This window comes from Meleagris gallopavo, chromosome 5, assembly GCF_905368555.1.
Source record: "Meleagris gallopavo chromosome 5, MGAL_WU_HG_1.1, whole genome shotgun sequence".
Classification (NCBI taxonomy): Eukaryota; Metazoa; Chordata; class Aves; order Galliformes; family Phasianidae; genus Meleagris; species Meleagris gallopavo.
In genome coordinates, this window is record NC_139408.1 from 59,273,266 (window position 1) to 59,299,790 (window position 26,525).

General features: G+C 52.9%; 1 protein-coding gene across 2 annotated transcripts in view; it reads right to left on the reverse strand.

Moving 5' to 3' along the window:
- Positions 1-17,344, reverse strand: part of LRFN5 (leucine rich repeat and fibronectin type III domain containing 5) — a 47,785-nt gene extending 30,441 nt beyond the window's left edge. For both annotated transcript variants that reach the window (XM_085225985.1, XM_085225984.1), the window contains exon 1: positions 17,203-17,344. The gene's annotated coding sequence lies outside the window, so the exon portion shown is untranslated. The remainder of the gene's footprint in view (positions 1-17,202) is intronic.
- Positions 17,345-26,525: the final 9,181 nt, after the last annotated feature.

Genomic DNA, 26,525 nt, shown 5'->3' on the forward strand with positions numbered 1-26,525 from the left:
TTCCTTCTGTCTCTCCTCATAGGCCACATTCTCCAAGCCCTTCCCCAGCCTTCTTTGCCCTTCTTTGGCCCTGCTCCAGCACCTCCATGTCCTTTCTGTACTGAGGTGCCCAAAACTGAACCCAGCACTCGAGGTGAGGCCTCACCAGCACTGAGTACAGGGCAGGATGACTTCCCTGGTCCTGCTCACCACACCATTCCTGATCCAAGCCAGGATGCCATCGGCCTTCTTGGCCACCCGGGCACAATGCTGGCTCATATTCAGCCGACTGTCCATCACTACACCAAGGTCCCTTTCCATCAGGCAGCTTTCCAGCCACTCCTCCCCAAGCCTGTAGGGTTGCCTGGGGTTGTTGTGACCAAAATGCAAGACCCAACACTTGGCCCTGTCGAAACTCATATAGTTAACCTTGGCCCATCGATCCAGTCTATCCGGGTCCCTCCGTAGTGCCCTTCTCCCCTCAGGCAGATCAACACGCCCTCCCAGCTTGCTGTTGTCTGCAAACTCACCGAGGGTGCACTCAATCCCCTCAAATCACAGAATCCCCACAGAATCGCAGAGCCCCACAACCACAAGGGTTGGAAAGGAATTCTGAAGATTCCTCAGTTCAACCCCTCATTAAAGCAGTTCCCCAGGGCAGGATGCACAAGACAGTGTTGGGGGGGGGGAGGAGGGTAGGATCTCGCCACAGAAGGAGACACCGCCACCTCAGTGCCAGGGCTCTGCCACCCTCGCACAGAGTTCTTCCTCATGGCCATACAGATCTCCCTGGCTCCAGTCTGTGCCCGGTGCCCCTTGTCCTGGCACTGGGCACCACAGAGCCTGGCCCCATCCCCAACCCCGCCCTGCAGATATCCACCAGCACTGCTCAGGTCTGCAGTGCTCAGCCTTCTCTCCTCCACCCGCACGGCCCCAGGGCTCTCAGCCCATCCCATAGGGAGGTGCTCCAGGTGTCCCTGCCATCTCTGCTCCCTGCTCAGGGCTCTCCCAGCAGTTCCCATCTGCCTGGTGCTGGGGAACCAAGAACTGGTTGCAGTGCTCCAGCTGTGGCCTCCTCAGTGCAGAGCAGAATGGAGAATGGGAAAAATTCCCTTGCTCTGCTGGCCACGCTCTGAGCAATGCACCCCAGGGTACCAATGGCCTTCTTAGACACCAGGGCACACTGCTGGCTTGTGGTCACCCGGCTGACAAATAAGACATCCTGGTTCTTCTCCACAGAGCTCCTTCCAGCAGCTCCTTGTCTCTTCCAGCTTGTCCTGAAGGCACCTCCAGCCACCTCTTCCCACAAGGGCAGCAGTAAGACCCAGGCTCTCAGGCAGCACAGCCACAGCTTGTGCCTGTGCTCATCCAAGGACACCTGAAGGCTGCTCTGTCAGCAGAGCCCATCCATGCCCCATGCGAGAGCAGAGGGCACTGCTCACCCCAGCCTCACATTGCAAGGTTCCAATGCACACAGCTACAGGGTGCTGTGAGGCACTGCAGAAGCCTCACCTTGGAGCTGATGGGTGCACATGGGTACGACAATGTCCCTGAAACGGGGCAGTGTGCAGGTCCCCAGACTGGGGGCCAGAGAGCCACTGAGAGCATCAGTCATAGAAGAGACCTTGTAAAGGTAACAACCCTCAACCAATGTGAAGGAACCCTCAGGAGGGGAGAGCTTCCACCCACGGTAACATGTAACATGTTGATGTTGTAACATGGCGATGGTGACCATTTCTGACACAGCACAGAGGCACAGACACAAAGCTGCATGTTGTGATAGTGTGAATGCATCGTTCCCACAGCTACCCTGAATGTACTGCCATCGTTTGCCAGTGTTACAACTGCTACTGCTGATTGCTGTTTGCTCCTTTTACCGTACTAAAGAAAGCAACAGAAATGCAAAAGCAACACTGCTGGTCCATCCTTATCACTCCCACTGCACTGAAGGCTCCAAGATATGCAAATATTTTCTCATACTGAATTTTTTGCTGCAAAGAACTGAAGCTAACTGACTTTCTTGTAATAAAAAGCCTTTTCCTGAAAATCAAGTTTTATTTTAAAGAATCCAAAACTTTCTTGCTTTAATTTCCAGTTTTGCTATCACAGTTCTCACTTTTCCATCTCTTTTTTTTCTTCTTTCTAGTCTTCTCGTTTAAGTTTGCAATTAAAAATAAGAGGGAGAAAGATGGAGAAAAATTGAGTATTTTAGAGTCCCAGTACTGGGACACATTAGACCATGGCAGCACTTCAGTGCTCCCACAGCTGGAAGTCATTTCCAACTTATTTTGCCACTCAGAAGTACTGACTTTGTGAGTATGCAGCTACAGCTTTCCCAGAAACAGGGCTTTTATGTCTTTGGAAAGATAAATGACTTCTATATATTGCAGTTATGCTTTCCTGCCAGGATTGCACATTTTGTGCATCAGAGACTTCTTGTGGTAACCAGTGCAGCTGCACTGCTGTCCAGTTACTGGCCATGTGCTGCAGTGTGGAAGGAAGATGAGCTCCTTCCTGGCCGGACCAACACATGTCTGTGCCCTCCAGGCTGTCAGGCTGAAGCACTCTGCAGGTCTGGGTGCTGCTTCAGGGCTGCTCCCATCTGGACACTACTCATGTGCCAACTGCATGTGTCTGACTTCTGTGTGCAACACGTGCCACGGTGGGACTCCAGTGTGTGAGTGTTCATATTCTGCTCTACATCAGCACATATATTTTGAGACTGCAAGTCTCCAAACCATGGACACAGCCCAGCCACAGCTCAGCACTGCACATCTGCTGAAGGGCTTCATCTCTCCGCCTCTGCCACTCGGCTGCACTGTGAGAGACTGAGTCTCTGAGCACGGAAACTTCCTGGCTTTTCTTCTCATCAGACAGAATGTGGGTGCTGCTTTTAAATGTCACCTCCCAGAGAGCTGACCGGCACTGGTGTGCAGCAGCAGGGGAAGCCACCCCCGGTCTCTCTCACTCCCACATCTAGCAGCCAGGCGTAACTGCTCTGTACCATGGTTCTGCTGCACCATGTCTGCTCCACACCACAGCTCCGCTGCACCATGCCTGTTCTGCATCACAGCTTTTCTGCACCACTTCTATCCTGCACCACATTTCCACTGCACCATGGCTGCTCTGCATCGTGGCTGCTCTGCACCATGGTTCTGCTACATCATGCTCCACTGCACAACAGCTCCACTGCACCATGGCCTCTTTGCATCACAACTCTGCTGCATCACAGCTCCACTGCACCACGGCTGCACACAGATCTGATGCACCACAGCTGCACCACAACTCCTCTGCACCACGGCTGCTGTACACCACTGCTCCTCTGCACTGTGGCAACTCTACACACTCTGCTGCAACACCAGAGCAGCACCACAGGGATTGTGAGGCCACAGCAACTGGAGGCGTGGGGATTTCATGGGGATAAGTAACTGCCAGCTGCAGCACAACAGGCCACCACAAGCAGCCACGATGCTCCCAGTATCCAGCAGCTCCCAGTAATGCCTTGACCCACAGCAGCAGCTGTGCAACATGCCACATCCCTCAGCCCTGGGACCTGCTCAGCTCTGGCAGTGCTGATGGGGGAATAGCATGGGTAGCAACCCAGCAGCACCCTGCTGGTGGTGAGCCTGGAGACAGCAACAGCATCTCCAGCACTGCCCAGCCACGTTGGTACCATGCAGAAGCTGCTGGGAAAGCAGAAACAACAAATAGGATGGTTAGAAACAGCAGAGACAGCAGCTGCCAGGATATCACCCAGACAATGGAATGGAACCTGTTGTTCTCAGGAGAGATGCCCTTAAGGCAGGAAAATACTCTTTTTAATCCGAAGTCAGCAAATTCCTGGAATCCTGTGACGCAACCACTGCCCCTGCCCTGACCCCCTCTGCAGACTCCATCCTCACCACGGCCTTCTCTGGGATCCAGGCCACAGCTGAGTGCTGATGGCAGTGCTTGTGAGCAGGCAGCCACACCATGACTGCATGACTGGCTGCATCCTCTCCATGGCACAGCAGTGGTCAGGGGAGCTCAGTGATGTGCTGAAGATATGGGAACGGCACACAGCCCTACCTGACAGATATCGTCTGAAGATGACGAAGTACGGAAATGGGTTTCACATAAAGCAGGGCAGTGAAGCCCCAGCATGAGACAGCCCACAGAACCAGGAAGGAATATAGCAATGCTTCACTCTATTCTACCCATTTAAATTAAGGAAATGTACTGCTTTGCTATTTGAAATCAGTTAAACTCCCATTTACATATGCACAACAAACAAACAAACAAATCCCAAAAGCACCGAGCAACATCTCCTCGTGATACCACGTCAGCCTTCTACTCAATCTGTGAATGAGATCTGACCATCCTTATTGCATCTTTTCAGTGTAAAGAGCTGTCTTTATGTGCAATTTCCTTCCGACACTCTCAGCACATGCACCCACCACAGCACAGCTGGAAATATATTGGAAAAGACCTTTTGCAAAGCAAAGCAATTCCATTTGGAAGCCCGGTGTCCCTCAGTAGCCAAATCTAATGAAACAGCGGAGGCAGAAGGGCTCAGCCATCAGCTCTGTCCTCGGTGATAACAGGCGGAATCCACTGATATAATCTGAAAAATTGGCACTGCATGGGACAAGAGCATAAACACTTGAGCAGAACCTACCAGCAACCATGACCTGACCGCATCTTCAGTTGAGAAAGGCAGCACTGTGCGCATGCTGAGCTGCACACCGCGCACCCACAAGATGTGCTCACTGCCTGCAGGCAGCACTGCTCTGCCTGTCTGCTCCTCTGCCCTGCCTGGCATAGGCCAGCAGCACGAGCACTGTTCCTCCCTGCTCTCAGCCTGCAGACAGATCAAACCACAGGATCACAGACAGTGGCCGAGCCTCTGCTGTCCCATGGCAGGATGTGCCACACAGACGGCCCCAGCCCACAGGAAGCACTGCTCAGAGCAGGACGAGGCATAGAGCGCCCGGACACCAGGCACAGGCAGCTCCACAGCTGGCTCTGGTTGGAGCTGCTGCTGTGGCACTGCAGAGACGAAGCCAACACTACAAAGATGATAAAGCCAACTTCAAATCACGTTGGTTCTGTAGGCAGGTTGTAGTTTCCATTCCTGTCCTCATTTGCAGAAGAACTGATTTTCCTTCCATCGTTTTTTTCCCCTTCATTAATTTGTAAAAGGTATCCTCCTTCCCCTCAGTCCCTCCAACCACCATTAACTCATTCATGTGCCATTATCTTTTCCATGCAAGTGCTGGCTGGTAATTGGGAGCGCTGCAGAGACCATTGTTCCAGGATGCCCAAAGGTGTAGTATTTGCAATTAATTTCCTGATGGAACAGCATCCGTGCATCAATATGGAGTGACATTTAGAAGTGTTTAGATACCATCTCACTGCAATGTGATTGTACCATATTAGCGTACTAAGTACTTTATGGGAATGAATGCCATGCCAAAGTTACAGCCTTAGAGGGAAGCAACAGGGCACAGGTAAATAGAAGATAGGACACTGCAGCATAACAATAAAATAAAAGTGTCTAGAGAGCTGAGCACTGCCAGCCCGTGACAACTCACACTAAGCATCAGGGAAGAGCTGCTAGGCTGTGACTGACCACAGAGATCCCAAGCTTCCACTTTTGCCCTCCAAGAAAACAGGATCAATCTTACAATTTTGGGAAGGATTTGTAGAAGCTCCTGGAGCTTCTGTGAGTGCAGCAGTGCAGAGGGAGGTGTGCAACATTTCAAGCACTGCAAGAGTAGGGGCACCAGACTGCTGCGAGTAGGGGCTGAGCGCCCAGGGCCCTGCACCAGACAAGGCTGGAAAGGCAGCCCCAGCAGGTTGGGGCTGCATGGGCTCTCACTGCTCCTGCAGCCTCGTCGCATGGGAACAGCACTGGAAGAATGGCACTGGAAGGATGGCATTGTGAGGATGGTGTTGGAAGGACAGCATTGGAAGGATCATAGAATGGAGCCACAGAATGGTTTGTGTGGGAATGGACCTTTAAGATCACCCAGTTCCAACTCGAGCTACAGGCAGAGACACCTCCCACAGCCTAGGTTGCTCACAGCCCCATCCAGCCTGGCCTTGAATGCTTCCAGGGAGGCATGCTATAACCTCATTGAGCAACCTGTTCCAGTGTCTCACCATCCTCATAGTAAAGAATTTCTGCCTAATATCTACTCCAAATCTGCCCTCTTCCAGTTTAAAACCATCTCCCCTCATCCTGTCACTACCCATCCTTATCAAAACCCCCTCCCCAGCTTTCCTGTAGGCTCCTTCAGATCCTGTAAGGATGGCACTGGAAGGATGGTGTAAGGACAATGTCGCACAGACAGTGTTGGAAGGATGGAGTTGGAAGGACAGTACTGGAGAGACAGTGTTGGAGGGATGGTGTTGAAACCATGGCATTGGGAGGACTCTGTCTCTGCTGGTGAAAAAGTTGGGAAACCTGTACCCTAACCCTTTGTCTTTGAAGCCTGGTTGCCATGGTTACTACACAAAGGCCTTGCAGCAGCTGGAAAATCAGCATTCATCTCTCCTTTCACCCAAAAAAGTGCATGCTTTTTCCCTGTGCCACATTTTTGCTACAGATTTTATGATATAGTACAAAGTGCCCGGACAGAGACGCACACTGTTCCCAGCTGCAGAAATCTCCATGCTGGGCTTTGGTGTCCCAGCAGCAGTGCCAGACCCAGCTCAGCAGTGGGCACCTTTTGCACTTCTTACCCTGGCAGGGGAATGGCTCACTGCCAGGCTCCCATTTATTTTACCCTGGGTGCCTCCCGTGCTACAAGGCCCTCTGCTCAGACACCGGCAAGCTGGGGTCTTCCTTCTGACAGAAAAGTGCAGCTGAGAAAGTAAGTGCCACAGAACACAGGGATGGCTTTGTGCCATTCCTCAGTCCTCAAAGTTGACTCTCCTGTGCTGCCAGATGCTTACATTAGGCCAGCACTGACAGGCTACACAAGTCCATTTTATGTCTGCATTTGCACACAGGTGTGTATATACACCCTACATTTGCAATTAACACATAACAAACTGGCCATTGCCTGATCTGTGCTGCAAATTACCATAATTTTGTCATGGAATTGCATGGGAAAAAAAAAAAAACAACCAAACAACAGAGTATGTTTTTGGACAGTGAAACGTTCTGGTCCTTCTGGAAAGTTCTGGCAGTGCAGAAACACCTTTTGCACCCTCCTGGCCCCCGCACACTCGTGTTGGGCTGACCATGCTGCACAGCATGGCCCTTCCTGGGAGCACATCCCCACTCAGTTTGGTCAGGCTGTCTTCTGAGCGTTACCCAGCTGAAACCACATCAGAAAGGAGTGCTAATAAAAATCTTAACAAACTCTGCTGTTCTAACTACCGCTCAGCAGCAGCCTCCATAGCTACGCACATGGAGCCGTGGGTTTGTCCCTCCAGGCAGCAGCAGGCCATGCAGCAGGGTTCCCTGGTGAGACAGCTGTGGACATGCTGGGTGCCCCACTGCCTCCGCACTGAGCCACGAGGGTGCTGAGCCAGCGGCTGCAGACAAAGAGGACAAAGCTGCTTGGGGCCAGGCTGGAGCTCTACCTGTGCTCACTCCATGATAAGGGCACAGCAGTACCCTGCAGGGCACCTGCCCCAGCCTTCCCCCAACGGGCTTTTGCAAGGCACAGTTATTCCCTTCAGCTTTTGTCATTTTGGTCCAGAAGTCAGAAAGCAGACTGTCGCTGAGCTGGAAAGCAGAGCTCAAGACTCTGACCTGGCTGGCATCCACATCTTGACATCGTCAGGTCAGCCTTTCACTAATTGAATTATACCTCCATTACTTAATAAACAAAGAGTACTCTCCACATTCTAACGATGTAATCCTTTAATTGGTTTATGAGCACCAAGTCCCACGGGGAGTGTCACAAATCCATCAGGATGCCCTGAGCACTGCGTTTCTGAGCTACAGAGATAAGGAGTGTCACGGCATCTCCCAGCCTGGGCTAAGCCTGCATGTGAGCAAGCCTGCACCCGCACCACAGCACCCAGCTCCAGCAGCACCCAGTTCCACCCGGACAACCCCCTGCTGCAGGGCTGTCCCACCACGGGCACCCAGAGCTGCTCCCCGAAGTGGCCGTGGGGCAGCACGCTCAGCCGCGCTCTCAACGTGCTCCAGTCTCTGCCCCCGTCCTGTCCATCAGCCCTACCAACGCTAGCCCAGCGCAATCCCACAGACACACACAGTACAGACATCACATCCCTACCCACCCAGTGTGTCACCTGAAGTGCCCTCCTGTTGCCCCCCTGCCACTCACCAGTGTAAACACAAACCAAGATGAGTCAGGGAGGCTGAGCGTGCTCTGCCAAGGCAGCGGTGTCTTGTCACAGGGAGGCTACACTCAAAGCACACTGGGCAGCCTCCCTCGTGGTGCCCTGCTCAATTCTAAGGTCAGAATCAGCCCTCCAATGCAAAAAATCTACTTTCACACCTTCATACTCGGCACTACTTACAATCCCTGCACCTCTGATCACAACAGGAGCTGAAGAGGATGCAGCGCACAGCAGCAGGCTGCTGTTCCCATGGGCTGACACAGCCTTCGAGGGGATGCGGCCCAACGCACCGCTGCCCTACAGAGACAGTTTGGGCGTCCAGCAGCAAAGGAGAAACACAGCATACCCTCAGAGCCCAATTCCTCTGATTTATGCAGTCATTGTAACGCCTGTGCCCTTCACTCTCCTCAGCTCCCTTCACATTCTCAGTATCAATCAGGAAAGCATTACTGACCGTCAGGGAACCATCTGGGAATCTGATTTCATCTGCAGCCTGAATCTCAGTCAGCAGTGAGGGTGCCCGCATTCCAAGAACCTCTCTTTGTGACTGCCAGAATTTTACTCCTAATTATTGTCATTTCTTTCTTGTCATTGTTTTAACTTCCCAATGCACACCAAATGCACTCGCGCTGCCTGTACACAGGTTTCTTGAACGCTTCTTGACTAAATTAAGCGTGTTGAGCTCAGCTGCCTGTGTCCTCCCATGGAAGACAACAGCAGGACGGACGTGAATGGCACAAGGCTGCAGTACTCAAACAGAGCTAACAACAATCACGTGGCTCATCAGTGCAAGTAATCAAAGGACGTTTTCCTAAGCAGTTTGTCTTCTACTCATTTTCATGTGTTTCACAAGGCTACCCTAGGAACATTCGTTTAGAAACTACTTTTCTAATTTCCCATAGAAATTCATACAACTGTCATTTGTATCGAGCAGTCAGCTGTGACTACCCACCTTGATCTACTCTGCCTTTTCCCATGGTATATATCACGTTTCCTTTCTATAAGCAAGGAAGGACATGGGGGTGTTTGCTTGAAGACTACTTCTTAAATAAAACAAGTCAGGAACAGAGTGTCTGACCCAGGACAGTAAGGGGCAACGAGGAATACAACAGAAATGTGAGCCTTGAGGGAAGCAGCCTCCCATTCCAACAACTGCATCAAAGTATCTACAGGTCAGGCCATCCCAACACAAAAGCAAACTGTAGTGTGCTCTGCTTGTTCGCTTATGGTCGAGCAACCAAAGCCCCTGCATGAGGTCACACGGCCTAAAAGGACTAACGCCTGGTAGCACAACTCCTGCACTCACCGTGGTGCCCTGGGTGATGCTGTGACCAGAGGAGGGCTCTAAGCCCTGTATCAGCAGTGGGGCAGGGATGAGTTCTGCAGGTGATCCCAGTATCCACCATCTGACATCCACAGGAGAGATCTCTGGTGCTCCGTAAAGCAAGCAGCCGGCATTGCCTCTTTCTTCCCTTGCACTCGTGGCCACGGGACTGAGACCAGAGCGAGCGCAGCCATAGCGAAGGGCTGAGCCCACGGCTCCAGGTCACACCAGTGCACCAGGGGCAAGTGGCACATGTCTGTCTTGCACACATCCCTCACTATAACTGTATCCTCACAGCACCAGGAATAAGTCACTGCTCCTCCATATTCTATGCTAATGGCCAACACTCATTTAATAAAACCACCATTTGAAGAAATGAAAACTCCTCTTAAGGTGGCAGCCTCTGCAGAGATGTATACTACTGTAAATCACCCCAGACTGCATGGCACTGTGATTTATTTTTAAAGACCAATATTTCACAGCATGCACAACTTTTGTACTGTTTCTAGGAGATTCTCTATGCAGAACAGGTTCAGGAAAGTCTTTGTCTGCTGCTGCTCAGGGCAGATGCCAGCTCCACACCGCACTCCAGCAGAGCACCAGGCTTGTTGCCACAAAAGCACAGTCATGTAGGGGATGCTGCACCTCCAGTACAGTTAAGCATGACCCTATGTCCCTGTAGTAACAAGGCTCACAACAGCCAGTGGGGTCCAGAGCCAGACAACCCCCCAGGCATTTGCTTTCTCTAGCCTTCAAACAGTCCCAACTACCCCAATCGCATTATGCATGAGCACCAGTCTGGAAGATGGATGATGCTGCTGACGCACTGCATCTCAGTAAAGGGTGCAACAGGACAAGAAACCGTGCTCAGCTCTGACACCAGCATAGTCTAACTTAGTTCCAGTGGAAGTACATTTTAGGTTTTTTTTGGAGCTGGAACATGAGAATTACGACTAAAGTGCTGAAGAGTTCTGAAAATTTAATAAATAAATAATATAAAATAATAAAAGACTCCATTCTGCCACAAGAATTGCTCTGAAACTTTTAATTGCAAAAACAGTTAGGGGAGCTGGACTGAACAGCCACGTACAGTGAGCTACTGATGGCTGCTCATTGCAGGAAGGGCAGCAGCGGGGGCACAGTAGCTACCTGTTGCCACACGCATGCATATCTGTATTTTCAACAAATGATGAGCTGAAACATCTTTCTTCTATCTGTAACGTCAACAAACCTCTTTGTCTGGAACAACCGAAGTCACACTTTGGGAGAATAACCATATCCCCATGGGCACTTCCACTAGACCATAATGGGAGGGTTTCTTGCTGCTTGCAGCCATAGAGATACAAAGATGGGGAAGCGTAAGTGAGGCATCAGTGATGTTCACCAGAAGTTAGAGTGAGGGCTCCATGCAAGAGAATAAGGAATAACTGAAAAGAAGGCTGTACCCCAGAACAGGCAGCCAAATTGCAACGATTGCCACATCCTTGGTGACAGAGTCACATTTGTTTGAAGCAGCTCAAACCATCACTGTTACAGCCAGGCATCGAATGATGAGGAGCCCAAAGAGCCCTTTACGTGACTGTGAGTCTACTCTCCTCCCAAAATTTCTCCCATAAGCAGAATCACAGAATCACACAATAGCTTGGGTTTAGAGGGACCTTAAAGCCCATCTAGTTCCAACCCCCTGCTGTGAGCAGGGACATCTCCCACTGGATCAGGCTGCCCAAGGCCCCATCCAGCCTGGGCTTGAGCACCTCCAGAGATGGGCGCTCACAGCTTCTCTGGTCAGCCTGTGCCAGGGCCCCACTGCACTCCGAGCAGAATTGCAGAATTGCAGAGTAAATAATGTCCCCTTAATACCTAACCCAAATCTAGTCAGTTTAAACAATGCAAAACTGTTACCCTTTGTCCTATCACTACATCTCCGAATAGAGTCTCTAACTTTCCTGTAGACCACCTTTAAACACTAGAATGCCACAACGAGGTCTTCCTGGAGCCTTCCCTTCTCCAGGCTGAACACCCCCTGCTCCATCATCTGTCTTCTTAGAAGAGGTGCTCCAGACCTCTGAGCATCCTCATGGACTTCTGCATCCCTCTGGACCCACTCTAACAGGACATGCACAGAGCCAAGGTACAGCGGTGAGTCATGGAGTTGCAGCATGACACTGGCTGTGCATAGAAAGCTTCCCAGGAACCCACTCCGTAACCCACTGGATCTGAATGCTGCAGCCCCCAAGCTGTACAGTGAGGAAATGATCCACGCGCACCACGTGCCCAGCCCTGCCACAAAAGGTCCCTGAGCTGAGCATGCCGGGTGTTACTAAAGAAATCCCATGTCTGAATCTTAGGACCAGCAGCATTGACACCTTTCTGGGTTTCCTATCTGTCTGACTTTTTCTACCACGCTGTTGTTTACTTGAAGGTCTTCTCCTTACTGCTGTACTGCTGGTGGTCAGCCTTCCTCCTGCAGCAGATACTGAGCTGTTGCACCTCTTGCCACAGTCTGTGTTCTCTCTGTGTCCCTCAGACAGGCACAGGGACTATGCAGAATCAGGAGTTATAAACTCAGGCAATACCAGATACGTGGCAACGTAACAATGCTTTGGCAATGAAAACAAGGCATTCAACTTTTAGTTAGCTAATTGTGTGCTCTCATGGAAATGATTTGCTGAGTTCTTGTTGAGAAACGTAGATGGAAGAGCAACCTCAAAAAGAAAGCATCAGACACAGGTTTTGCAGCACTGGGAACCAGCTACGAGCACTCCGAGTTTGCTGGCCCCATGCTATGCAATTAAAAAGGCCTTCACTGAGGTTTCCCATTAGCCACCGAATTAGCCATTTGACAAATCATCTTTTGCATTATTCAGCCCGCTCAGGACAAACATTATCTGTAGAGCGATTTAACCCACAAGATCCTGAGAGCTGCTACACCGCCTTAGGCCAGCAGAACAGCACCAGCCCCAAGCACAGTCAGCAAGCAAGGGAGGCACAGCGGGGCAGAGCCCTGTGGCCAGTGCTGCCATCCTTCGTGCCAGGCACTGCCTCGACGTGCACTCAGACAGGGACCTTCCCCTAGGTCTTACTCCCTTTAGGCACCACAGACTTCATTACACCCTTCTAAATGACAGGATGATTTGGCAGCTAAGACAGCTGTCACTGAAATCCGTGCTTCCGATCCATAACAGAGCACTGGGCTCCCCTGGCTAACATAGTCTGGACCTCAGATTGTCCACCTATGACTGTAGTAAGGCCACAGCACAGGCTGTCCAGAGAAGCTGTGGATGTCCCACGCCTGGAGGTATCCAAGGATGGTCTGGAATGAGGCTTTGGGCAACCTGGTCTAGTGAGAGATGTTCCTGTTACAACTAGATGATGATTAAGAGCCCTTCCAACCCAAACCATTCTATGATTCATGGGCTGGAGATGGCACAGTGCCTGGGCATCGGGGAACCAAACACCAGACTCGAGACCTTTTCTGAGAATTGTGCGTTCAACTTCTCCATGGCCCATTTCAACATCCTATAGCTACCAATTGCTCTCAATTCCCCTACAGCTTTTCTTAGTCCCCCAAGAACCACAAGCAAAAGATGCCACAGAGAATTACCGTTATTACTATTCCATCATAGCCTAAAGGCCATTCGGACAGCCACTGCCATTATCACTACAACCCATGGAGGGGATCCTGTTTCTTTTCTGGGAGCACATCAAAGGTTTCCAACCACCTTCAGGAGCCCTACTGGCACCAGAGAAATGCACGCATGGACACGGAATCACCAATGCAACTACTTTTGCAGCAGAGTTAACTGGGAATATTTACAACAGCCTGGAACTAGGGTATCATCTTTTACCCCTGGGTCTTTAATGCCAGTTCCAAAACTCTACCTGGACAGCAATTACTACTGCACCACAACAGGCAGTGAGATCAGCCCCTCCAGCAGCAATTCCTTCCTGGTGCTTCCTTTGGGGCAGCATGCAGCCCAGCTCCACTCACCCAGACCTCAGGAGCCCACAGATCAGCTAACCTGGGCAGGAGAATCCCACGCTCCTGTCCTGCTGCTGTGGACGAGGGGTGGCCCCAGCAGGAGCACCACTGAAACACTGCTGGCTGCCTGGGCCTGCTGCACACCTGCAACAGACAAGAAGGGGCTTCTTCCAGGGTTTGTTTCCAGAACGATGTCTCAAACTTCGGAGTACCAGAAGGTATATCTGATTAATCAGAAGCAAATCTTCCCATTTCACTGCAAGCTACACAATTATTTTATATATTCATGGAGGGAACGGCTCACTTTTAAGCAACAAAAGCCAGCAGTGGTTTGGATTTGGCCTTAGAGGCCTGAGTATGTCTCCAGTACTGCTTTGGTTCAACCATATTTCTTTTTGCTCTCCATCCGCACCAGCAACATGCTTTTACTTCCAAAGCATTTCAGGTAACTACTTCAAGAACAATTTTTATTTTAAACACACACACATATCTCTTAGCATAAAACTCATCAAATAGTGTCAGCAAGCACATTTTAATAGCATAATGTTGGAAAGTAATTTTACTACTAGCTAAGAGTCTGAAGTCTGCAGAGGATATATTTAGATGCATATAAATAGACAACAGTCAGTGATGTCTGGTCAAAGGAGTACAAATCTTTCCTAATGCATGGAATTTGCCTGGCCCCAAACGCTGCAGCAGCACTTAGACAAGCCTTTTCTACTTGGCTCAAATTCTGCCAGGCCTGTTAATAACAAAGCTATTAGCATGATTTTCTGGATGGGTTGCTTGCTCAGAGAATATTCAAAGATTGTTCTATTAAACTAGACCCGTTACCACATCTGAAAGCATAGGAAATATTGATCAACAATGGAAAGCCATTAGCTCTCCAGCACTTGACGTATCCCCATGCACCCCAACAGATGGACAAGCTCTCCAGGTACCTTCGGGCGCTCCATCTCCCCACTGCCTGCAGGCACCTTTGCTTGCCAAGACCACGCCAATGGGAACACCATCCCTATCTTTTGGACTTTCTGGGGAAAAAGCGCACACTAAGGCACCTGCAGCGGGAGCAGGAGCTCACAGGTTTGTCTGGGGAAGCTCTGTTTTTTTCTTTCTGTGCTGTTCTGACACGTTTCTTTTTGGGTTCCCATCTGTTTTGCCCCAGATACCTTGTCATTCTCATTCTTGGGCTGGACAGACAACACCTTATCCTCCTTCCTCTGCCTTATGGCCAATGCCTACCAGCATTCATAATGATGCAGCCAAATAGAAACCTCTTCAGACAAAAGAGTTGCACAAACAATTCAAAACCAACACTTAGGAAACCATCTGAGAACACTGCATCTCCTTGAGCATAAACAAAAGACGAGATTGGCGAGCCCAAGGAGTCCATTCCTGGACTCGTGTAGGTTTTAGTAAGCCACAAAACTGGTAGACCAGCTCAGCTTCAAACTCATGCTAGATGCCTCAAATAGGCAGGATTTATTCCCACTGACTGCATTGCCATGATAAAAAACTGGTAAGTGCTCTTTCTGAAAGAAGAAAAGCAAGCTAATATGCTATGGGAAGCTTCTTAGTAAGGTTTGTGACTGGAGGCCTAGCTGGCAAGCTTGGGTGTGCATTTTGATACAGTCTTAATGCATTTATTATGCATTTAAACAAATGCATAATCCCTTGAGTACAGTTTATATTTAGAAATGTAGATCTGAAAGGTGTTCGAGCACTGAGAGCATTCAGTTTCTGGTATGGTTCTTCCTGCAAAATTGAACCTGACTCCCAGACCTACAGAGAGGAATCACTGCCCCATGTTTTGCAGCACAGCAGCTCTGCCCCACCAGGAGAGATTCCAGCAGCACCACACAGCAGTGGGCTGACACCAAGGGGAGACCCGCACACAGCCCACAGCTCCAGGGATAACTCCAAGCTCATGGAAGCAGGCAGAGGCCCCACCACACCACGAGGCACACGTGGCCCCAACAGCCCGGGGCACTGCGCTCCTGGACGGTTGCAGCCAGAACCAGCCCAGCCTACGAGGAGCAGCAGCCCTCAGACACACGGCTATCACCAGAAGGCTCCAATGGCCCAGGGAGGATCCATCCATCCCACTGCTTTGTTGTCCAGCGACCTTTACTTGAAAAGGGCTGGATGCGCAGCATTCAGTCAAAGATTCTCTGAAGGACCGAGCAGACACCACCTTACTCTGGGGACACGTAAATGTGGATAGGAAAGATCAGTAACCAGCAGCACGATGGGCAAGGCATAGGTATCTTCTGCTCAGCTCCATGGGAGTCAGCCAGAGACCAGGCAGGGACAGCTCCAGCTAGAGGCTCCCAGCTTTCCCCTCCTCGGTTTGGGGGCTGGTCAGTTATGTTCACACCTGCAGCTAAGGCCAACACCCTCCTGTTCCAGATGCTCAAAGCAATGAAAAGTGCCTTCCCTGGAGACATGACAAACCAGGCTAGAGAGAGAAGACAACGGCGCAGAGAGCAAATACCGCTGCCCCGTATCGCCGAAGAAAATGACAGAGGGCAGTGGCAGTGGGCTGCAGACGCTGTGCCGATGCCAAGCCAGTGCCTGGCAAAGAGCAACACCAGAAGGGGCTCTGCGACAGCTTCTCGCCCGCCTCTGCCGGTGTTCCCCAGGTGTGGCAGCACCGAACTGCCCCTCGTGCAGCTTCCCGCCACGGCCCCTTCCTCAGCTGCGGCTGATCCCCGCAGTCGGGAGGTCTGTTTGTTCCCGACATCAACATGGCTGCAAGGTTTCGGCTGGCTCCTCAACAACTGCCGTGCTGTCTCCCCTAACGGGAGCCTTCCACCAGAAAAAAAATAAGGTTGATTGCGTCCTACATTTGCCTTCCCGCAGACCAGGAGCGCTCACTACACACGAGAAGGAGGGGAGGGGAAGGGACGGCACTGCATACAAATCCCGGGATCCCGGGGACAAGCGGCAGCCTCCCAGGGTAGAGGCGCAACGAGAGAGGCGTGTGCCGGGGCGAGGGCAGCAGGACGGCGCGGCTGACGAGAGCCTCCCGCGGTGAGGGCAGGCGGGAGGAGGGAGCCGGGATCCGCAGCTCTCTGCGCCCAGTCCCTTCCCTGCGGAGGAGCTCAGCGCTCCCCGCAGCCGGAGGAGCCGAGCCAGGCCCCGCGGGGAGCGCCCGGGAGGGCTGCGGGCACGGCCCCGGCAGCACGGGGCTCGGGCGGCACCGCGCAGCCCCGGCCCGGCCCGGCGGTGCCGGCGCTCCCCAGGCGGCGGCAGCACCGCGCCGCGGCGCGGAGGGGGCGGCGGCCGCCGCGGCATCCGCGGCCCTGCAGCACCCCCAGCCGCGGGCGGCCGCCGGCGCCGTCCCGCGGGCAGCGACGGGAGCGCGGCCCGGCTCGGCCCGGCTCGGGGCGCCCACCCCGCCCGCGCCCCGCGCGGCCCCGCGGCGACCGTCGTCCTCCCGGGAGGGGCGTCCCAGGCGCCGCCGGCGGCCCCGTCCCAGCGCGGGGCGAGCCCCGCACGGAGCCGGGCGGGACCCCGCCGCTGCCGCCCTCCCGCGCCCCTTCCCCCATGAATAAGTAACGGTGGCTGCAATGCGGCGGGAGCCGGGCACGGCCGCCGGCTCCGCGATTACCTGGTGCCTCTCGGGGAAAGACGGCGTCCGGAGCGCTTCCCCTGCAGCGGCGGCCGCGACCGGGCTCCGGTGGGGCTTCAGACTCTCGCGGCAGGCAGGCTGGCCGCCTCTCTGCCCTGTGCCATCGCTCACCAGCCGCATCCTAGAGCGGCTCCGCGGTGTCGGCTGCCGGCGGCCGGGGCGGGCAGGGCAGCCCGCGCGGACGGCCCCATGGAGCGCGGCGGCTGGGCTCCGGCTCCGGCGCGAGCAGCGGCAGCGCACATGCACACACGCACACACCGCGCCGGGCGGGCGGGAGGCGGGGGGACGGCGCGGGCGCGGGGCACGCAGCGGCGCAGCCCTCCGAGCCCGCTCGCATCGCCCCGCCGCGGGCAGCCCGCGCCGCTCCGCTCCGCGCCCGCCGACCTCGCGGTGGAGCCGAGCCAGGCGAATCCTCGCCGAGCGATGTCTCTCCGCGCCTCGCTGCGGAACGCCGGGGCGGGGGGGCGCGGAGCCTCCCCGGGGGGCGGCTACGGCGCGGCGGCCGCGCGGCGCGCAGGGGCGGCGGGCGGCAGGGCCATGCGGCTCCGCGCCGCTCCGCGCCGGGCGCGCTCAGGCGGAGCAGCCGCGGCGCCGCGAGATGCGGTGGGGCAGGGCGGGGTGCTCGGCGCCGGCGGCCCGGCCCTTCGCTGCGCCCATCCTCCGCGCCGCGCGCTGCCGCCCGGCCCCGGCCCCCGCCAGCGGCGCCGCGCTGCAGCACGGAGGCGGCCGCCGCCTCCCCCGCGCCGCGCCGCCGCGCCGGGGCGGGCCGCGGGAGCCGGGCGCTCCCCGCCCCGCCGCACGCACGGCTGAGCCGCAGCCGCCCGACCGCGCGCAGACGTGCCGCGGGCCGGGCACCGCGCCGCCGGGCGGGGCAGCGCCGAGCGGGAGCCCGGACGGACGCGCTGCCGGCCGGCCGCCGCTCGGGTCGGGCTGGGGGGGGTCGCGGGACCCCCGGCTCCGTCGGGCGGAGGTGCGGAGCGCCGCGGGCGGTGTGCGGGCTGCGCGGCTGCGGGTGCGCGAGGAGCGGAGCGGAGAAGACTGCTGCAACCGCTCGGGAGGGCGTTTGGGTTTCGAGCGGCTTTTCCGGTGAGGGTACCGGCAGAAACGGCTGCGGCGCCAGGAGGAGCGACGCGCGGATTCGAGGCGGCGTTGGAAGCCCAGCGCGGAGCTGCGCGGAGCGGAACGGGCTCCTGCCGGCTCGGCCCCGGCCCCGACACGCGGCTGGGTGGAGGAGATGAGCCCGACACGGAAATAAGAGGTTAGGTTGTCTCTGGGGTCAATAAATTCGGGAGACTTCAGGGTTTTAGAGGTTGTTACCTGTCTCCAGGGATCCTAACAGAGTGTGCATCTCTGACATTTTGAAACCTTTGTCCAGTTTTCTGAGAAAATGACAGCGATGTTAGAGCACGGTGTGCCGAGCACCACGACAAACACTGCCTGCAGAGCCCAGGAGAGGAGCCGCTGTACGTCGCCAACCTGCAGCAATCCTGTGCCTGGAAGGAGGCCCCGCACCACTGGCCAGGAACCCCGGCCCCTCAGCCACCCTCCTACGGGGACAGCAGTGGCTGCTGCTCGGCTGGCGCTATCCCCGCTCCCATGCTGCCTGCAGCCAGAGCAGCGTGGGGCCAGGATTGCTGCGTGCCATGTGGGGCACAGCCCATCGTTGTGCTGGGGAAGCCAGGGTGGATGCAACACTTTCGGATACCTTGTGTTGGGCATTTGCTGGGCACGCGCGTGGGGGGAGCACCGTTCCAGAAGAGGAGATCTGCAGCACCGCTCTTCACACCTTGCTCCAGGAGACCTTCCTGCCCTGGGATCCGGCACCTGGGGTCAGTGTGAGCGAGGAAAGGGAGTGCGGCTGTGCTCCCAGGCCCATCTCTGTGCAGCCTGAGGATGCAGTTCTTGCAACCTCTAAGGGGGAAAAGGAGCTTTGTTTCGAGATCTTCACTGCAGCTTGTGCCTGTGGCCCATCAAAGACTGCCCCTCCCAGAGCAGTGGCTGTCTCTGCCCTACCGGCAACCACTGCCTGGGGCTGGCAACCAGGCTTGGCACTCAGGGCAGCTCTCCTCTATCTATCATGAAGCCTCAGCTTCTGCTCCGTGGATCAGGCTCAAGCTGTTACAGGGGCAGAGAGGCCCAAGTGCTGAAGGAAGGGAGTGACTGACTGCTCTGCTCTCCTAAGGGAAAGGCCATAGCAGAAAATTGGCTCTGCCAGGGTTTTCTTATACATCTCTAATTTTCAGTTCTGTCATTGCTGTCCTTTAGAACAGGAGGGAGTGTGTGCAGTGTTCCTCAGTCCCATGCCCAACCCTGCTCAGCCTTAGCAGCGTGCTCCCTGGAGGGAGCAAACAGACAGGAAAGCACTCTGTGATAATGCATCTGCAGTCTTGGCTGACCTCTGCCACATGAGACAGCCTCCTCGAGCCTCTCGTTCCCAGCATTTGCTGCCTTGGCACTCCGTTCTGGGCCAGGAGCAGCAGGGCTGGCACAGTGGCAGTGCCAGCTGTGCACTGGTGCCAAGAAAGGAAGCAAATATTTGGGTATGACTTTCTTGGTGAGAAGAGAAGCTTGCTCTGAATCGGGCCCATACTGGAGGCTACCATCCAACGCAAATAGCAGGACAGGGTCAGACCCACGCTCTGAGCTGGTACTGTGACAGCACCGCCCAGCAGCTGCCTCCTCAAAGACAGCTTCAGGAACGTCCTGCACCCTTTGTTCTCAGGGCTGTGCAAGGGCTACTGCCAGTCCCAAATCCATGCTGGGCATGGGCCTGAAATGGCCCCACTGCCTTGGTAACATCGCCGGGGAAAAATGCTCTTTTCCAGAGGGTCTGGGAGCACTGAGAGGCAGGGAACTGTGGGGCTTTGCTCCCTACTGGGTGGAAAGAACTTCCCATTAGGTCCCTGTGTGTGTCAGCAGTGAAGGCTGAAGTCAGGTACTTGCAGCATTTCTTCAGCACCTGGCCTTGACTCTGGAGGGAACCATTAAAAGTCATCCAGTCCATCTCCCCAGCAGAGCACAGGGACACCCACAGCTCTGTCAGGAGCTCAGAACCCATCCCTGACCTTGAGTGTCTGCAGGGATGGGGCACTACCTCCTCTCTGGGCAGCCTCTGCAGTGCCTCACCACCCTTCTTGTAAAAACATCCTTATATTCAATTTAAATGTCCTACCTTTTAATTTGAAATCATTTAACCATTGGATGCATTCTAACAGGTCCATGTCTCTCCTGAACTGAGGACTCCACATCTGGACGCAGTGCTCCAGGTGAGGTCTCCCACTGCAGAGCAAAGGGCTGGGATCACCTCCCTCAATCTCTGGCCATCCTGCTTTTCATGCAGCCCAGGGTACGGTTGGCTTTCTGGGCTGTGGGGGCACATGACTGGCTCATGGCCATCACCTCAGTCTTTTTGAGCTGAAATAAACATGGAAGTGTTTTATACCAAATAGTACACAGAGCTGCTTTGTGAACATTCCGACCCTAACTTGGGTTAGATGTAGGGCACAGTGCTGGGGGCTGCAGCTGGGTGCTGTGCCCATCGTGCTGCCCAGCTGCTTCCTTCACCCCAGAGCCACCACTCAGCCCCAGGCAAAGTGGCTGTTTGTCCCTCATCGCTTCACACAATAACGCCACACTGGCCTTGCAGCTGGAGAACATGCCATCAGTTAGAAGAGCTGCCAAGCAGCTGGGCACGCAGGCACTTTTCTTGGGGAAAGAAAGGAGAAATACTTTCCTAAAGTTGTGTGCAAGCCCGAGGAAGTGACAAATTAGGAAGACGTCATTCTGGATTGAGCAAAATGCTTTAAATTGAAAACAAAACAAAACCACTTCGGAGTACTAATGCAGTGTGCTGTGTACACACCCTAAAGGAGACCAGCAGCAGTGCAGGGTGGCAGTAACAGCAATGGATGGGCGGCTGCAAGGTTTAGCATCCCTGCTGAAACTTTAAAGCAAGAGGGAATAAAGGCTTCTTTTTATGATAGTCTGTTGCGGCTAATCTAAAAGTGTTTGGGAACTGCGGTGTTTACTCGTCTTTACAAGAAAGCTCAGTGCCTCAGTGACGGAGATGGCAGTGCGAGCGCTGCGGGCATCGCGCTCGGGGGTCGCTCCCTCCGGAGGCAGCAGCGCGGTACGTCGGGTTCCTTGGTGTTGGTTTCCCACGGCTGAAGGTTTTTTTTTCAGTTTTATGTTCTGCAGTCCGTAAGATGGGGGAGCTGTTGCACCGCACAAGGACCGCACAAGCGGCTCCTCCCGGCTCCGAGCGGTGAGAGCCTCCCGGGCGGGGCTCACCCGGTCCGACACGGCGATGGGTCCGCGAGAGCCCTGCGGCAGCCTGGCCTGAGGAAGGGCTTGTTGGATCAGCCTCTCCCTTAGTTAAATAGCCTTAGCGCTATCAAAGGTGGGCTGGCGTTGCATGTTAGTCCACGGTACGCGTGTCGGCGTGCGGCGGCACAGAGTCACTTATTGCTCCGCTGCCCGGAGATGGCGAAGCAGTCCAGTTTTCAGGTCAGCTCGGTTCCTCGGCTGAAACTAAGCCAGGTGAAACAGATGCTTGGTTGCTGATGTGCACCTTGGGTTTTTAGTTCTTTTTAATCTTCTAAAAATCTTTTCAATTTATATTTATGATTACAGTATTGCACTGTTTTATCTTTAACAGTTTTGCTTTCTGAGAAACAAGTAAAATAAAGCACTGATGTCTTTTGGGGTGTTTTTTAAATCTCGTCTGTGATAGAATGAAGATTTCTACCAATTGGTGCCTGACTTTCAAAATCATAGAATCACAGAATCCCAGAATGGCCTGGGTTGCAAAGGCCCACAGTGCTCACCCAGTTCCAACCCCTGCTGTGTGCAGGTCGCCAACCAGCAGCCCAGGCTGCCCAGAGCCACATCCAGCCTGGCCTTGAATGCCTGCAGGGATGGGGCATCCACAGCCTCCTTGGGCAACCTGTTCCAGTGCCTCACCACCCTCTGGGTGAAAAAATGCTGTTTATACATCTCAGCACTTTTTATTTTATAGATACCAGCTGGCAGACCACCACTGGCATAAGGCCTTCTGCTGGCACAGCACCGTGGCCCCAGCACCATGCTGCATGGGGGCAGGGGGGATGGGTAGAGCACCTCAAAGTGCCTCCAGCAGCACTGGCTGTCTTTCCAGCCTGCTCACCACCAGGTGAATGCATTCCCTCTGCATTCAGGCAGGCAGAGCTGCTGGGTGAGGAGTGCATGGGATGGGATGGGCTGCACCCAGCCGTAGTGCAGCACCTCTGTCCTGCACCACTGGGCCTGCAGCCACCGCTTTGTCCTGGAACAAAACCGAGCAGGTGAGCTAAGGATGCCCTCCATTGCCCATCTTCTTCTCCCTTCTTCTGGCAGTATTTAGGTGTGCCCTTGACAGTTACTAATGCGCTCCCTTAACACCTGTACTCTTTGTGTGTTACTGCTTGCTTGGTTGTTTTTATTTTTTAATTCTTTCTTCTGCACATTCTTTCTTATGCGACTTATAGCTTCCTTGTGGAGTGACATCTCTGTAGGAAGTAGCAAAGTCAGCATCACAGCCCTGCGTGAATTGCCTGAGCATGCTTGCTGCTTCTGGAGCAGCCAGGTGAAGGACTGGTTTACAGCATGAACTGAAAATCGTTTGCTTGTCTCCCAGCTGCTAATTTAAGAGCTTACCTTAGGCCAAGACTTGCGTGGAGAAGGGTAATTCGAGCCACTTGCTCCATCTTCCTCCTGGTGTCCTTCTATTATACCCACCCAGTCAGCTGAAGGCTTTCAGTCAGCTGACAAGTGGGAGAATAAAGAACCATTTATGCACACAAGTTAAAAAAAAAATCACTTATTTCGTTTACAGTCTTTGTGTTCTTTGTGGTCACAGTTTAAAGCCTACAGAAGATCATCACTGGCATAACTACACTTCAGTGTCAAAGCTGCACCAAAGCGAGCCAACTGTTTCTCCAAAATTACTCATGAGCACTGGCTGGGTCTAATTCTTCTGATGATTTTCTGACCGGAGAAGGGATGCAATATTCCATTGGGCAGGAAAAGGAACGAGGTAGAATGACTGTTAGGCAGAAACATCCCAAATAAGTAGAAATGGAAAGATGCCAGGGTAGCTAATATTGTCAGGAACTCTCCAACGGGAAAAAAATGCAGAGGCACGCAGGCAAAAGAAGTCTTGTAATAATTCTTCAAAAGAGAGGGAGCTGGAATCTGGCATGGATCCCCATAGCTTCCAAGCTTGTTCAATTAAAATCAACACTGAATGGGTTTTCTTTCACTTCCATTACTCAAGCTGCGTTCTTCAAAGGGATAGCAAATGAGTGATATGCATATGAAAGAACCATGGAGTATGAAATTACAAAATGATACAGGGTTTGGATATTTGCACTTTGAGATATTAAATCTTCTGAAGGAAAATATTTGAGCAAATTCTGAATAAAGGACCCTACAGAGGAGGAAGGAAGAGCTGTGAGATAAATCTAATGAAGAAGGGACTATGCAATTTCCAAACACTCTGGAATTACTGAGCTTAGCCATGACACAGTGTTTCCAATGGAGGATTCACTCCCATCTAGTCAGGCAGCATTTTGAAGCCCACTTGAGCCTATTTTTCTATTCATGGCTGCCATGGGGCAGTCTGTGTATGTCACAAAATCAAACCAGAGGGGTGGGAAGGGACTTCTGGATCTCCCTCAGCCCAACCGTCTGCTAAAGTCCAAGTGACTTCATTATTTTTATTGTTAAAAGCGGACATCAGAAGTTTACTTTTTTCTGCTGTCACTTCCAGATGTGTATATATTTAAGACCGGACCCACAAATGTGTCTCAACCACTGTGTAATATAGAAAGACAGATGATCCTAGTAATATTAAAAAATAAAATGCCCTTACAAATTCAGTTCAGCACATATAGGAACATGAAATTGTACATGAAGTAGGAGCCAGATCGCAGGATATCCCCTTCCCAGAGCAGTGACCACATTTCAGAGAGCCAGGAGGAACAGCAGCAATCCGTGTGCACAGAGAGAAGGCAGTTCTGGGATCACCCTTGCATTAGGGATAACAGTGACAGAAATACCTCTCCCACTGCAGCGTCTGTGTTGCTGAGCCCCTGCCTCTCTGCTTGCAGAGGTCTGTGTGCTGCAGCTCAGCACAAATTCTGCACCACCAATGGCAGATACAGCCAGGGCAGCAGCTTCCTTCTGCAGCAGCCTCAGCATCCTCACCCAGTGAGCCATGCAGGAGCCCTTTGGTGCTGACCTGAAACGTGTTTCCCAGCCTTCTTCCTCTCCTGCTTTGCTGATCCTCTTCTCTCATAGTACTTTGCATACTCCATCAAAACCTCTTCTTGCTTTTCTTTTGGAAACCTTTGTTTCTCTGTGATTTTCACTGACTCCCAGATGTATTTCCCTTTGGTGAATAACCTTTTTTCCCCACTTCTTGCAAGTTTTCTCATTTCTTATGGCCTCTTTAAAACATTCATGCATTTGAGGCACGTTTACTCAAATTTTCCCTTTTGTGGAGGAGCTTAAATGTGCAGCACACAGCTACATGTTAGTAGGAAGGCATTTTTTGAAATCCAAGTGGGACTGTCTATACACAGTAAAGAAATAAGTACTACTGTCTCCATTTAGTTTGTTCTCTCGTGACTTCGCTCTCAGATTTCAGGCTGGATAGCAAAAGGGTGAGCTGCCAGAAAAGCTTTTTACCTTCTGGAGAAGTGCAGATACTCATGGATAAGATGTTCTCAGTCAGTGCACCCAAAAATCTTCCCACTGCAGAGCCGCACTTCGCCCAGGGACCGATTCACACAACTGTATGCTTTCTCAAAAACAAACAGAAACAAAAAAAAAAAAAAAAAGAGAGAGATAGAGGGAAAAAGTCCTCTTTAACCACACTTACCTGCTTGGAAAAACATTTCTAGGGATTTTATTAGCTCTACCTGATTCTGGAATCATTCTTTAAAACAAATTTACCATTGCAATTCGGTAAGCCTATCTACATTTCCAGCAGAAAAGCAGAGGAGAGTTTTGCCATTCCTGGTTTTATCTCCAAACATGACAGCACCAAAAGGCACAAAAGAGCACCCACGCAAAATGCATGCTCTCATTTCTGATGTAGTTCCATAAGCAACATGGATTTAACACAAAATGTGTACAGCTGCCCTGCTGGGACACATGCAGCTGCCCCAGCCCGCTGTGCAGCACATTCGGGGTGGAAGCAGACTGAGGAAGAGGAGGGTGAGGAAGGCTTCTCAGTTCAGCACAGATCCACTTCACCTTGGCTTCACCTACAGACTCCTCTGGGATGCTGAGCCATGCTCTTCCCCAGCCCTGGCTTTATTACAAGCCTGCATTCTGTCGAAAGCCAGTAATTAGACGCGTTCTTTAAATCGCTGAAGTGTTTGTATAGTAAGCAATTACCAAATTCTACATTACAATTCTACAATTAGCAATTCTACATTGTTAATAATGAATTTTAGGCTTGTGCAATAACTCTCAAGTGCTTGGATTCCCCCTGGAAGGACCACGTCTGCTCTCCAAGCACAGGCTGCACACCAGCCCGCCATAGCAGCCAGGTTGGTTGGACTGTGCTGGTCCCTCTGCCCAGCCCGAGGGCCAAGCAAGGCCAGGGAACAGCCTTGTGGGGAGTGGGGAGCAAAGGGGAAGGTGTGTGAGGCTCTGGTACTTGAGTATGGCCAGAAAGACAGGATGTCCTTCCGTAGGGGAGGGATGTGGGGAGACGCTGCAGACAACAAGCAGCCTCAGGGGTTTCCTACCCTCCCTGCTCTCCATCTGACCCAGACGAGGGGGATGTGCCCCTTCCCACAGCCCCAGCACCCATTCCCAGACAGAGCTGGTGCAGCTTGCTGAGTGTGGCACCCACATTGCAGGGGGCTGTGTGGGACACACAGGTGAGAACACCTGAAGTTATTTTCTGGTTCTGTTTTCTCAGATTTCTCAGACATTTTGAAAAATCTTCAAGGGTGAAAAACACCCGAGGGAATCCTGCTTTTCCCAGCTTCAGACTCCAACTCCTCTCGTGGCACAGTACAGCTATCCGCATGGATTTCTAGGACCTCGAGCTCTGGGGGAACATTGCTTTCTGACTCAGCTCGCAGTGGATAAATGTTACATGGGCTTTTGGTTAGAACTAATTGCATCTTCTGCTGCATCTCCCAACATGGAAAATGCGGTTACCTTTCCGTGCTGCAGAAGTAAAGCAATGACAGCCCTCATCCAAACACTAAAGAAGGTAAAGGATATGTTGAGAGGTTTTATTTTTTAATAGAACCACTGATACG